At 47.4% G+C, this 14,793-nt stretch overlaps 1 protein-coding gene and 1 pseudogene across 6 annotated transcripts in view; both read right to left on the minus strand.

Annotated features, from left to right (window-relative positions):
- The window catches only part of LOC144111067 (1-phosphatidylinositol 4,5-bisphosphate phosphodiesterase delta-1-like), an 89,215-nt gene that overhangs the window by 22,519 nt on the left and 51,903 nt on the right, over positions 1-14,793 (minus strand). The gene's annotated exons all lie outside the window — the stretch shown is intronic.
- LOC144111529 (U2 spliceosomal RNA) lies at positions 6,213-6,342 on the minus strand (annotated as a pseudogene).

Raw genomic sequence — 14,793 nt, forward strand, 5'->3', positions numbered from 1 at the left:
ACAACAACAACAACTTGGAGATCGAATCAGCGTGGAATGCCAGTCAGAACAGTGTCCCTGACGTGTGCTGGATGTATGTTGATGTTTTCCTGTAGAAATCATTGATGGCGTCCTACTTCGGAGTTTGTATGCACTGCATTCACTGAATCCATATTCCGTTCTTATTGCCTGCAATCTGCTCATATACGTCTTAATCTCTTTTAAGTGACAGGGATACCGTTATGAACTTGTTTTGCATGCATCGGATGTTTCGGTACGTGCAATATTTAGGACCTTTTCTGGTTTCTGGTTTACGGGGGTTTAACGTCACAAAGCTACTCAGGCTATGAGGGACGCCGTAGTGAAAGGCTCCGGAAATTGCGGCCACCTGGAGTTCTTTAACGTGCATTAACATCGCACCGTACACGGGCCTCTAGAATTTCGCCTCCATTGAAATTCGACCGCCGCGACCGGAATCGAACCCTCGTCTTTCGGGTCAGCAACCGAGCGCCATAACCACTCAGCCACCGCGGCGGCACTTAGGATATTTTGTACAAGTGAAGTACGAATCCAACCAATTTTTAGAATTGAGCTGTAAAGCGACTTTGTAAGACTGTCTTTACTCTTATAATGAAAAAAAAAAGGTATTTATCGTGGATCGTTTCGAGTTGCGATAGCACGCATTAATATTTACTACCGAGTTTTTCGATTTTCGATCTCAATATAAGCTCTTTTCTCTACGTGCGCTTCGAAAAGAAGCACCCTGTACAACTTTAAGAAACAGAATAGATGTTGACAGCGGAGCCACCCCACGACCTAAAGCTTTCATAATGGGGCCCTGCGGCATTTAGCCCAGGGTCCCATTTTCTCCTGGCCCCGTCCCAGCTAGCTAATTGCTCATGAAGGCAACCTTGCGTGCGCCTAATTGAACCTCCCCTCAAAGACAACACAGCGCCCCAATGACTTGCGTCCTCTCTTACTCCTATGCTTGTTTTTTTTTTTCAAACTTTTTTATGTGGCTTTTAACCGCCATGCGTGCGCCTGCCGTGTCGACGGGCTTTGGTGTACAAAAAAATAAATAAAAGGGAGTTAACAGGCTGTATTTGCATGTTCTCACCGGAACCCTTACAAAACCCACTTTAGACAGTCTATAGACTGTTCATAGACTTATAGCTATAAAGTCTATAGACTCTCTGTAGACGAACCCTAGAGAGTCTATAGGCAATACAAATCCTATAAACAGTCTGTAGGAAATCTACAGATTTATGGCCATTCACTTTCAGCAGACTTTTGTCTACAGACAGTCTATAAACTATGAGTAGACAAAAATAAATATCTGTAGGAAAGCAGTAGAGTCTATAATAAGTCTATAGAATGTCTATAGACCATTTTTATAAGGGGAGTATATGGCAAAGACATCATGAAAACATGTCTCCCCACGCAACCTCCAGGCGGCGTTCCAGGACGCGTTTGCATGACCTGCTTACTGCAGCTAGTGGCATCCGCCAACAAAAAAGAATACAAAAACAGAGGCGGCACTTACGCTACTATACCCGCCGCGGTGGCTCAGTGGTTAGGGCGCTCGACTACTGATCAGGAGTTCCCGGGTTCGAACCCGACCGCGGCGGCTGCGTCTCTATGGAGGAAAAACGCTAAGGCGCCCGTGTGCTGTGCGATGTCAGCGCACGTTAAAGATCCCCAGGTGGTCGAAATTATTCCGGAGACCTCCACTACGGCACCTCTCTCTTCCTTTCTTCTTTCATTCCCTCCTTTATCCCTTCCCTTACGGCGCGGTTCAGGTGTCCAACGATGTATGAGACAGATACTGCGCCATTACCTTTCCCCAAAAAACCAATTATTATTATTATTATGGTGCATGCATGATGATACGGGACGGCAGTGGGCTTTCTCATGGACAAACAATATTTCTTCATTTACGACAGGGTAGGAGTGATTACACTTTGAATAGCGAGCACCGTTCACTTATGTCAGCACCTGTATACGACGGCCACAGTTGTGCGTTCGCTACCGCGTCGTCGCAGAAACTATAATAATAATAATAATAATTGGTTTTTGGGAAAAGGAAATGGCGCATTATCTGTCTCATATATCGGCGGACACCTGAACCGCGCCGTAAGGGAACGGATAAATGAGGGAGTGACAGAAGAAAGGAAGAAAGAGGTGCCGTAGTGGAGGGCTCCGGAATAATTTCGACCACCTGGGGATCTTTAACGTGCACTGACATCGCACAGCACACGGGTGCCTTAGCGTTTTGCCTCCATAAAAACGCAGCCGCCGCGCCGCGGTCGGGTTCGAGCCCGAGAACTCCGGATCAGTAGCCGAGCGCCCTACCCACTGAGCCACCGCGGCGGGTGCAGAAACTATACCGTTTCAGTCGTCAAGCGGAAAACAATCAGCGAGCAAAGTTAACCCGGGGACGTTTTCTACACGGCGTTACTCATGGACCGTGGGTGCAGCACTGGCACCTAAGAATTCACGAACCACGAAGGGCTCGAGATAAACACTGGTCGCGCATCTGGTAGGTGTAAGTGCAGGGTGCAGACAACGCAAGCAAACACACACCGACGGCGAACAAACGACGCGAATACACGGCGTGCAGTGCCAGCGCATCCTCGCCGCGCAAAACCGGCGCATGTTGCGCCCGTACTTGTGTGCGTGCGCGAAAGCGCGCCGCGGAAGAGTTAGACGAAAGTGCGCATGCGCATACGGGCGCTCTTTTTTTTATGTCACATACGCGACAGGACGTGCGCGCTCTGAGCCCGTTTTCTATTGTCTGTCGCCTGGCGGCTAAAATATGTCTCCCACGAAGGGCACCACACGAGAGAGAGAGAGATAGAGAGAAAGGCGGAGAGAGGGGGAGAGGGAGGAGAGGGAGAGAGAGAAGCGTGTGCGAGAGTGCTTGGGGACGAAAACATCGCACGAAGCGAGTATAGTGGGAGCGTTTGGTCGCGCGCATCAGGCTGCACGCAAGCTCGGGGAAACGTTGTTAATTCGGAGTCGCTTAATTCGAATTTCCGGTTATTACGAACTAACCCTGTGGACTCGCCACTGCCACGTGTATGAAGAGGACTCAGATCGGGCTCCGCTTAATTCCAACAAATAATTGTAAATTCGTCCCTTCGAGTTTTAAGCGTCAAAATTTGGCTCCTTAGGAGTTATTTATAAAGCGGAGATATAGGCTTGTTGGAAATCCACCCTTCCTTGCTTGCTGTACACTTTAGGAAGACAGGGCATAAACCACGTCTGACCCGTTCTTGTACGTTTTATCCAGCGTCTCCTTGAAACGGGCTATGAAGTATGATTAGAGCAGAAATTTGGGCGAGTTGGTTAATATGCATGGTGGAAAACACGCATAAAGACGACGACAGGATGATAAATCACAAGGACGAGCGCTCTCAACTGAAAATTCATTCCCGAAAGTACAGGAATTAATATAAAACTATGTAAGGGTCGGACAAAGAAAAAGGAACAGCAGAGCGGCAATCGTCACCAGAAAAATTTACTAGCAGAAGTCAAAAAAAGGAACACAAGCAACAAAGCTCAGTTTATTCAGTGATTACCCAATGCAGACGCTAAAAACTCCAATTACCTATCGGTCAATGCCACCGAAGGTTGACTGATACCGGATTACCTGGCACATGCGCTTGTGGAAGGATGCCATCAGTTCATGGACTAATTGCTCTAAAAAAAATCGCGAACTTTTACAAAGTTGTGAATTTTTTTTTCTCTTTTTCTTCGTGTCACTGATCCCGCCTGAACCTGTGAAACGTATACAAGCCTTGGAGATAGAAAAACTCTAATCACTCACTCTTGGGGAAAACAAATTCAACTCACTGCATCCTTATGTGCATTCCTATCACTCTCAAATTGATCCCCGTGGGAAACAAAATAAAGTGGGAAATATTAAAAACAAAGCAAAAAAATAAAAAGCTTTTGCATCAGCGCTAGCTGCTCGTTCTCGAGCTTTTGCATTGTCCCATTTGCTACGCATGACCCCGTGACGAGTGCGTTTCTACTTTGGGAAGGTTAGATCGAGACAAGGTTATGTGCACGGCGTGGCGAAGGGATCCCTGTGGAGTGGCACCCACTGCGGGGTGTCCTTGCCGAGAGCCACCCTGCCACCTGGTGGGGCTCGTATGCACGGTCGACACTATACAGCCCCGACTACTACTACGTTTCCGCCGGAACCTTCGCAATAATGGCCAGCGCAGTAAAACACCGCGACTCGTCCAACCATGCGAAACTGTGTCATGGCCAATAAAAATAAAAATGAATAGTCCAGTGAAACATATTTCCGGGCACGAAAACAGGTAGGAAGAAAGAAAAGGAAAAGCACTCTATTTGGACTATACACCTCGGCGGGCATTTTCAAGAGTTCTCGAAGAAGCTAGTGAATCTAGACTTAATAATTGGTTTTGGGGGAAAGGAAATGGCGCAGTATCTGTCTGATATATCGGCGGACACCTGAACCGCGCCGTAAGGGAAGGGATAAAGGAGGGAGTGAAAGAATAAATGAAGAAAGAGGTGCCATAGTTGAGGGCTCCGGAACAATTTCGACCACCTGGGGATCTTTAACGTGCACTGATATCGCACAGCACACGGGCGTCTTAGCGTTTTGCCTCCATAAAAGCGCACCCGCCGCTGTCGGGTTCGAACCCGGGAACTCCGGATCAGTAGTCGAGCGCCCTAACTACTAAGCCACCGCGGCGGGGCACTAGACTTCAAAATTCGTTTTTGAGGAACGGAAATGGCGTGGTAACTGTCTCACATATCTCGTCGGACAGCTGAACCGCGCCGTAAGTGAAGGGAGGAAGGTGGGAGTGAAAGAAGAAAGGAAGAAAGAGGGGCCGTAGTGGAGGGCTCCGGAATAATTTCGACCACCTGGGGATCTTTAACGAGCGCTGACAGCGCACAGCACACGGGCTCCTTTGGCGTTTCGCCTACATCGAAACGAGACCGCCGCGGTCGGGATCGAACCCCTGAATGCTCTTGAGTTGTCTAGTAGCAGCGGCTTCTACGACTCTAATGCTTAACAGGCTGCTCTTCTTTCCTCTTTTCTTTTATTTCCTTCTTTATTCTTTTACTCTTTAATTTTCCTTTCTTTATTTATTCATTTACCGCTCCGATGAACGAGAACACCACAACGGGGACATGTGACAGCGACAGTGATGTCCAGCGAAGCCCTATATATAGGCCCACTCGCTCACTGAAGGTCCACCTGACCGCGTGACATTGGACACATTATTGTGATCGTCGTCAACTCTTCAGCCCACATTGGATAAGGTGGTGCTCTTTAGTCAACAGGAAGCGCTGAATTTCCAGTTACTATATATTACGACGGTGCAGTGAAATTTACAAGTGGAGAAGGTGGTGGCGGTTCTTTTTGCAGGTCGCTGACATAAATTCTTCGACAGGCTTGAGTCTGGCCTAATCGGTAAAACGTGTTCCGCGTAGAGCACGCGGCAAGACCCGGTCCCTTCTCTGTCGTCTACACATACGTACAGTTTCTTTTTGTGCGCTTTAAGTCAGACTCTTCACCAGCCCCTGAGCACGATCAGAAAACGAGAAAACAATCGCTAAACGCAAGCAGCGTACCAGGAAACACTGAGAAAGTGCCGGGGTTATACGCTGTAGGAAGCACTACTATAGCACTAGTGCATGGCAGCGACTAACGCACGCACAAATTAACGCAGGCACAGCGCAACACTTGCATACTTCGCGCAGCACACGGGTTGGACCGTCTAGACAAGAGGTACGCGGATGCCCGGGTAATCACCGGTCGGGTGTGGAAACACCCGGGTGCTGTCATATTCATGAGGCCGGGAACGCGGCACGGGAGTACAACGCAAGCGGCGGGGGAAATGTCGCTCGACAGGTTGGAACGCTGCGGAGTGCAGCGTTTTTTCCTCTCTAGTAACAGCTGTATATATATATGGGTTTGCCTCCGCGGTAGTCGGAGTGGTTTGTCGGCGTGGAACGTTTATACGTCATCATAATTGAATGCTGAAGCATTCACCCGCTGGAAAAAAAAAATCACAGGTCCTCCCACGCTATTATCTGTTGGTAGTTGCTGCTGCTGATAGGAAGAAAGAATAGGAAAGTGCACGGGCCTGCCTACTGGCTCAAGCCGAGCCACGCTCGCTGCCGCGTGTTGAAAGTAGGAGACTTAAAGGATAGGAGAGCAAAGATAGAAAGAAAAGGCGCGCGCTATTATGCCCCGGGCCGATCCCGGAGGCAGTGCAATACCGGGCCGACCCGTGCCAGAGTGCTTCCAAGCCAAGCACTCCGCCATATTCCAAAAATAAGTTTAATATCTTGGGTCCAAGGACCCGCAGCAGATATTAAATCAGGTATCAGATAAGATTGTGGTGGACACCACCCGGGAGTTCAGTGCAATAAATAGCATTAGCAGCAGTTGATGCCTTTTTTTTTTTTGCGAAAGTGACGTCACATTAGGATCGATGACGTCGCTCCCCTCCAGCCAATGGGAATGCTCCCGTCCGGGGACGCCACTTCTCTCCAGCCAAAGTACGACTTTTACGACCGACAACGCGTTTTTGCCCCACCGGGCTTTTTCTAACGCTGTCCCAATAATAAGAACGTCAGCCGACTTCACCTTGGCGAAAGCGTCCTCGAGGGTCTGACTCTTCGGACTCCTTCTGGGATTTCATGCGCGAATTCACCGCAAGTTTCCAACGGGGAGCCGCTTAGCCTTATACCCTGTTAACGATGTCGTCGCACTCTGCTTTTAAAGAATAGAAAGTTCTGAAGCGGCAGAATCGGTGAAGACCACGCGAAATTTGCGCGATTTTAGTTTGTTCGAATTCACAAGAATTCGCACCACCTGAGGAAATATATTCAAAGGAAATGGCCCCCATGTACAGTCAATGCTGGCACGCTGCGTTATTCTCCGCCCCTTACCCTCTTTCCTCGTCTTCCGAACCTTCCCTTTTTGATTTTGCCGCCGCGGTGGCTCAGCGTGGTTGTGGTGCTCGGCTGCTGACCCGAAAGACGCGGGTTCGATCCCGGCCGCGGCGGTCGAATTTCGATGGAGGCGAATTGCTAGAGGCCCGTGTACTGTGCGATGTCAGTGCGGGTTAAAGAACCCCTGGTGGTCGAAATTTCCGGAGCCCTTCACTACGGCGTCCCTCGTAGCCTGAGTCGCCTTGGGACGTTAAATCCCCCATAATCGAAACCTTCTTGATTTTGTGAATACAGTGCCGTATGCAAGCATGACTTCGGTGCATGAATAATGTACTGCAGGCAATTTATATCCAAGAGGAGGTCCCGCAGTTGGGAACTGAATTGATGTCTCCTGTAAACAGCGGGCATGAAACGTTAGTGTTCTAGTACACGTAGCGACGATTACTCTCCCAACTGTCGTCACGTATTGCACACTGTTTTACAACGATTCATAGTAGGACGGTTTTTCATGCCCCTATTCCTTCCCAATCTGTAAACGGACCTTGAGTCTCCATCCACATCCCGTCGCGACATTCAAAACCCCCAATGGTCGCTGGACGGCGGATCTCTCGCCAGAAAATATGGCAAAGACCGCTGTGTCAACACCCCGATCGACGTTACCATTGTTGATACGTGCTTGCGAGCACACGCACACACACACACAGACCCGCAGATGCGTTCCGCTCCCAGGGGGACAAGCAGCCGTGGCGTATCAGCTGTCGCGGCGTGGCTGCGTCAAAGAGAGAGAGAGAGAGACCTCTCCTCCTCCTCCTCGCTCGAGGAGCGGGTGCCAGTCGTCTCTCCCTCCTCTGTCCTTTCCTTCTTCACCATATTCCTCCCGTTTGTCGTCGCCGACGGCGGTCGAGTGGCCTCCTCCGCCTTGGCTCGAAGCCAGTGCGCCACGCCCATGACGCGAGAGTCGCCAGCGTGGTTCCCCCGTGTCTCTCTGCCTCCGTCCAGACTCGGCACAGCACACCCTTATAAAAGTGGTCTATAGACAGTCTATACACTTCTGATTGACTCTATTGCCTTGCTATAGATATATCTTTTTGTGTATTCATATTCTATAGACTGTCTATAGACAAATGTCTACTAAATGTGTATGGCCATAAATCTATAGATTGTCTATAGACTACCTATAGGATTTGTATTGCCTATAGACTATTCTTTGTGGTTTGTCCATAGAGTCTATGGACTTTATTGACAGAAGTCTATGGACAGTCTATAGACTGTCAATAAATTTTTGTATGGGCAGCTCGCTACTACTACTGCTTGGTTCGAATCGATAACTGCCTATACATACCGCTGGGTGCATTTCGCTACGCATGCGGTCGCTTTGGGTCTTGAGAGCGTTGTCGGCGAACTTGCATCGCCGTCTGGGAATGAACTCCCGCATGTTACGTTGTGTAGTAATACAGGGTGCTTCACGTGAACTGACTTTCTGCGATTTTTAAAAATAGGCTTTTCGAGTTAGAAGAGCGCTTCATTCCGCATAGCACTGCCACCGGTATAGTACATCAGAATACAGAAGAGACGTGCTAGCCAGTAGGCGGGTTAACTAATGTCGAATATTTAACTTTTTAAATGTTACAGTGAAGCCCCTTAATTACTGAGAGGCGTGTAGCCCACAGTAAGTAATATCCATGTCAGTTTTTAGAACATCAAAATCGCGGTTACCCTCGGCGCTGTGGCGCAACAAATTTTGGCTATTTCGACGAGTTACGTGCACTGGAGAGGTTGCTTTGCCTGCAAGCTCATCGAAAGAGCATGTATTATGACGAGTTTATAATGTGTAACAGAGGTAAATAAGACAATAAAAAAATGGGATGCAAAAGATAGCAAAAAATTCGAGAGTCTGTCAGGCTGTTATTTTATGAAAACAAGTTAACTATATAAGTTATACATGCACCATCATCAATAATGCGTTATGCTTTCAGGAACGCGATTCTAGGATATTGAAGTAATGGCGACCTAGTGACAGCGAAAGATGCGAACTGAAGCATAAGTGGTGGTGTTAATATATATAGAATAGTATTTCATGAAAAAAAAACTAATTATTTGTACTGAGCGGGGAAATTAATTTTTAGATCCTAACAAGTGTGCCTTGCTATGGCGTTATTGACGTAACTGATCGGCCGCATCGTTCGTTTTGCGTTTAAGTGGACACAACGCCAGGGCTATTTAAGTGAGCGCAAGCAACTGCAAATGCAAAAGCGTCCGTTCGGGCGAGATTTCACCGAGCGTTTTAATGAAACCCGGCTGGTACTAATTAATCAGAGTGCCTCCACTACGCTGACAGCCCGCGCTGCAACTAAAAATATACATACAAGATGTGAAGTCACTAATTAAAAGACTAATCACTATTCAAAGTCATTTTTCATGGGCACAGCCCGAGAATAGAGCCGCCTGCCCACCGAAGTTTCGACAATCATCGATTCACTGTCCATGTACCGGATCACAGAAAACTCTCTCATAATTTATTATTTCAGACTGAGGGCATTGAGGATGCAATAAATAAATAAATAAATAAATACAAATCAATCAATGCTACATAGTCATTCTGACTGCCTGTATCCTCCTTCGTACCCGCTACCAAATATAACACGTGGTCGGAGCAATCGACAGGCAAGAAATACTGCGTAAGCTCTGAACACACGTCACGAACCGGAACAACGGTGGGGGAAAAGCTTCAACACATTGACCATGGTTTCGACATGAGACGAAGACGAGTCATTTTGTCGAAACGTCGGTCAAGGGATCGGGACTTTCTTCTCATCACTCGTTTAAGTCCGTGCCATCATTAATTACATCTCCCTTGCCTTTTACATACGTAAAACACAAAGCTAGAACACAAATCTGAAGGCGTTTTTTTTTAGATCTTTCACGATCACGACAAAGCCCCGCGAAGCTTCACACTGAAGCTTGATGAGAAATGGAAGAACTAATTACTCTACACGAAAGAGGTCGTTTGAGGGATTCAAATAATAATTATAATAATAATTGGTTGTGGGGGAAAGGAACTGGCGCAGTATCTGTCTCATATATCGTTGGACACCCGAACCGCGCCGTAAGGGAAGGGATATTCAAAGCGGCAAATTTGATTTTTAATCTGAAATATAAAAATGGAGTGTGGGCATACAAAGACAACAAATGCGACCCGTTTGTCAGCTCAACCGTACTTCGCGGCCTAGCTTGGATGTCCAGCAGAGTGCTTGAGCATTACTCGACCGGATCTATTACATAGCATTCGCCCTAGGGCTGCATACTAAGGATCCTAAACGAGGCAGCACACCCCGGCTCTGGAGGGCCTCCCATAAAGCCCCTAGGCGTTTTTTTCATTCTTCTTTCTTTCCCCCTTCTTTCACGAGAGCGGGCGTCCCGCATCTCCGCCGCCTTTAAAGTAGGTCAGGACAAAGCGGTTTTCCATTTTTTCTTCCTTCTTTATTATTCTTTCACTCCTCCTTTTTTTCAAGCGAAGCCAGAGTTTGCCCCCCGGCGAGTCTCTGCAAGCGTGTCTAATGCACCAGTTTTTATTTATTTACTTTTTTTTCACTCACAGCCAAGCACGGGGAGTGAATTAAGCGAAGTGGGAGAGTAGATGGCGCAGAAGAACGTTGGAAATGAAAAAAAAAAGGGAAAAGCTAAGCGGCTTTGTTAAGCCCACCACAAGCCACTGAAGGAACCCAGGCGCGGCTTCACATATGCAGATCACGGATTTTAAGCGGAATATTAAGGCTCGCCGCATTAAGCTTTGGAAAGAAGCGGTCAGCCGCGATTGGACTACGCTTGACATCGATGCGAGGGAGATACTGAGAACTAAGCCGACGAAAGGACGAACACAGCCGGTGTGGCGTCAACGACAGTTCTTGGGGAGTAGAGTAGAGCCCTGGGTAGAAGAAACGTACTGAAGTAAGACGTGAAGTTGGGCTAGTTGGTTCTAGAGTTGCTGAGTGAGTTGGTTCTTAACGGGACAAGACGAGGCACGAACAGGACCACACGAGACCCTGGACTGGCACGTTGACTGTTTGTACCTCGTCTTGTTGTCCCTTCTTCGCGAAGTTTTAAAGTGATTCAACCACGGGTCATTTTGCTGGCGACCTAAGTACAAGAAAGCTCTGTATACACGCGTGCACTTAAATACTCACTATACTTATAAACAAAACGGCGAAGTTACCAAAGGCGCTCCGCAATCTCGGGGGACAAGGAGAGGATGAAATTGCGAAGTTTTTTTTTTTTTTTTTCACTGTGCCAACGCAAACGAGTAATCCTGCCAAGATCCAATAAGACATGTACCGTACTCACAGCATATCACGGAATAGATGCACATATCCTGAGTTCTCGATTTCGCAAGTTCTGTGCATAATTCATTACAGCTTGGCGTACAATGTCCGCACTGCATTCGGGGCCACCTCGTTCGTCACTGATGATTGCTCGAAAAATTATGTTCCTCGGAGAAGATCCTTCGTTAGGGGTAGGCATGCTGATGTGCTGTTGCTGCTTTTCCTCAAAACTAGTACTGCATTTTTAGGCCAGAAACGTTCTCAACTTCCGCTGTAATTAATACAAGTAAATCGTCACTCGAAACGGTTTGGTCTTACGGGGTTTAAAGTCCCAAAGTGACTCACCTCACTCGAAGCGGCAGCTGTATAATGAATGTCAGAAAACGGCTGTATAGCCATGGGTGGCAAGATACTTGCTTGCAAAATTGAAACTTAGTTTCTCTAAAGTGCTGCCGTCGGTTAAGCGATGTAGCGAGACAGTTTTCCGCGATCAGTCATTAGGAATTAGCAATTAGGAATTAGAAATTTGGAATTACAGAAAAGTCACAACTAGCGCCGAAGGGACATTTGGACGGACGTAACCGCCTCAACACGCTACCTTTGGCTACTCGGGTCGGGTATCCCGAAAGGCACATCTACTGTGCGTGGCTTGCCGTAATATAAGGCCGTAATATAAGTCTTTCCACACTTAGGAGTTGTTAGTAGTTACACCTATCCAGTTGTCAATTAGTTCATTCCTCACAAGATGGCCTCCACTAGAGGTGAGGGCTTTCCGCTTGGTTTAATTGTTAAATTAATTGTTTAATTGTTTCCGCTTGTTTAATTGTTCTAGGCAAGAGCGGCAATGATAAGGCTAGGCTCGTTCTAGAGGCCTATTATATCCGAAAGCTGTGCGATCGTTGTGTCAGTGACACGTCTGTGCACGTTTATTCATCGGAATGTGCCTTTTTAGATTCTTTTCATGATTAACTTGTGCGCATGACTGATGTGCGGTTTTTGTGCCTTTTCCACGCGCATGCTCGACATTCTGTTCCTATATAACACCTGTACCACAGCATGAATAAACAGTTGGTAGCAACGCTCGTGAATCCGTTTTTGTGTCCCTTACTCTGTCCCTCGTCCGGTATTTCGAGCTTCCTAGTTTCCAACTGGCGACTGTCAGTGCATAACAAGGATGGAATAGAATTACTCGACCCGACAATCCAAAGAAGGCCCACGCACCATCTACACGAAAGTCCAGAACAAAGGCAGCAGAAAAATTAATCGGACACTATTTTATCTTACGATGCACTTTAGAGAATGGTTTTCGAGACGAAATGAGCGACATCACAATATGTATGCAGTAGAGGCCAGGCAAACGAATTTCTTGAAAGCAAAAGCACGAACTAAAAACGGGAGAAAAAGACTTAGAATACTGAGAAAATTCGTGTCGTAGCATTACTCAGCGGTTTGGGGCTGCCCGCCCGACGCCCCGTTCATTGTTCAGTGCGACAAATGGAAATATGTAATACGAAAAATATGAGAATTAAGCGTCTTGGATCAAACGCAGTGTAATGAAACCGCGTGCGACAATGCGCATAATCTGTCAAGGGAGCAAATTAATGACGCTTTCAACACACTCGTAAACTGTGTCCCTTGATTACGTAAACGACTCTCCACACAACTTCACTTTAACCTGTTCGACAGAATACTTCACTTTGGCAAGGGAAAGTAATCCGAACAGCATGTATGTTTTCTTTTATGTTGTTTCAGCGTTTTTTTTTGTTTTGCTTTCTTATATAGCCGACAACTCTGGACAAAAGCATTTTTGAACGGGAAGGACTTTATGAACGCAATTTTTTTTTTCACATGTTCTAAGATTTCACTATAACAATCAACACATCCCCAAGTCTCCGGTCGGCAAGCCTGCATTTTTTTTTTGCTATTAACGTTTTTGCTATCGTTAAAAGCGTTCCCCATTGGTTCAGTATGGCAGTCTTAACTTCTTAATGCGAGGGATAAAAACAATACAAAAGAAATATTTGTTACATTTCGGAACAATGGACCATTACCTTCAATATTTCCATATTAGTAACTTAGTCTTTTTCAATATTCAAAACATATGTCCAAGAATGTTGAGCACGTTACGGAAAAAGATGGGGGGGGGGGGGGGGGGGAGGCGAGGTTAAAATGCAGCCATATGGGATTCCCGTCACGCATTCCGGCGAGGCACCCTTGTCAGCACAAAGCAGCCCGAAACAGAGCCACCAGCCTCCTTCCCTCGTCTTTCTTTTCCCCGACGAAGCCAACTAACCCTCGCTCTCACGTCCGAGGTCTCTCTTTATCACTATCGCGCCTTATATACAAGCACGGTCCCCAATCTCTGGAATCTCGGGAACGCGGAGTGGCAAGTTGCGGCAGAAACCAGCTTTCAATAACAACGCTCTGAGCGACAATCAAACTTGTTCTGTTTTTGTTGTGTTGTCTTTTTCTTCCCGCTGACTCAAAGTGGAGCACGAAGATAGCTAACACTGCTCCCCCGTTCATTTCCGACGCCGAGATTTATAGGCTGGCAATGACCCTCTTATATTAAATGTACGCGGATAGACGAGGGAGCCATACTAGACGCCGAGTTATACCCGTATGTTTCTTGCTTCAGGTTCTTTCAATATAGGTCACGTACTGCGGCTGTTTGTTGCTTTCCAAATGCGGGCCGACAATATAGTAGCGCGCCTTTTCAGTTTGATCCAACTTCCTGCGATATATTGCCTTAATGAAAACGCTACGGCATCACATTCGTTGCTTTAACCCTTGCTGCCTACGAGGACGGCTTGCTAACGTTCAGCATCGACGACTGCGCAAGAAAAGAATAGAGACAATACGTTTTAAAACGGCCGTGGAATCGGATAGTCAAACCACGCGCATTTTACGCTCTCGTCACTTTCGTAATTCCAGGAAAGAGCGGCAAACGATTTCCTCAGCAGCTCCTACAGACAAGCGCACTACGAGCTGAAACTACATGGAAACATCGATCAGCGTTATTTCGTGGAAAGCCGGACTCGACAGCGATACCGTTGTTTCAACACTTCCGCAAAGGCACAGACCCTACCCGGAAATCATGAGATTCCTATCTACCCCCCTCCCCACTTCCCGCACACACAAACACAAGCCAGCCATTTCCTGGCCAAGCTGTTCCAGCTGCGACGAAACATAACACATCAAAAGAGGACCCCGGCCCCAAGCTTCGCCAGATTGCGTAACGCTCACACGTGCGCCTCTCAAAACACGCGCATCAGCACTCGGGCACACCAGCCTCACCCACCCCCTCTCCCATCCATACGGAGCGCGCGGCATGGGAGTGGCAGGTAGCAACAACGACAACAACGGGAGAGGGGGAAAGCGCGATCGGCAGCCACGCGCCGAGCTCACAACGGCTGCGGGGGACATTTACGACGTTAAACGTTATTGAGCTACTTCCAAATTTCCGGTAAATAGCGACATCAGAAATTCAGCAACCATGTACAGGGACTGAACCGCAACTAGCTGTTAGACTGAACCGCCACTAGCGAAA

Source organism: Amblyomma americanum, chromosome 11 (assembly GCF_052857255.1).
Source record: "Amblyomma americanum isolate KBUSLIRL-KWMA chromosome 11, ASM5285725v1, whole genome shotgun sequence".
Taxonomy (NCBI): Eukaryota; Metazoa; Arthropoda; class Arachnida; order Ixodida; family Ixodidae; genus Amblyomma; species Amblyomma americanum.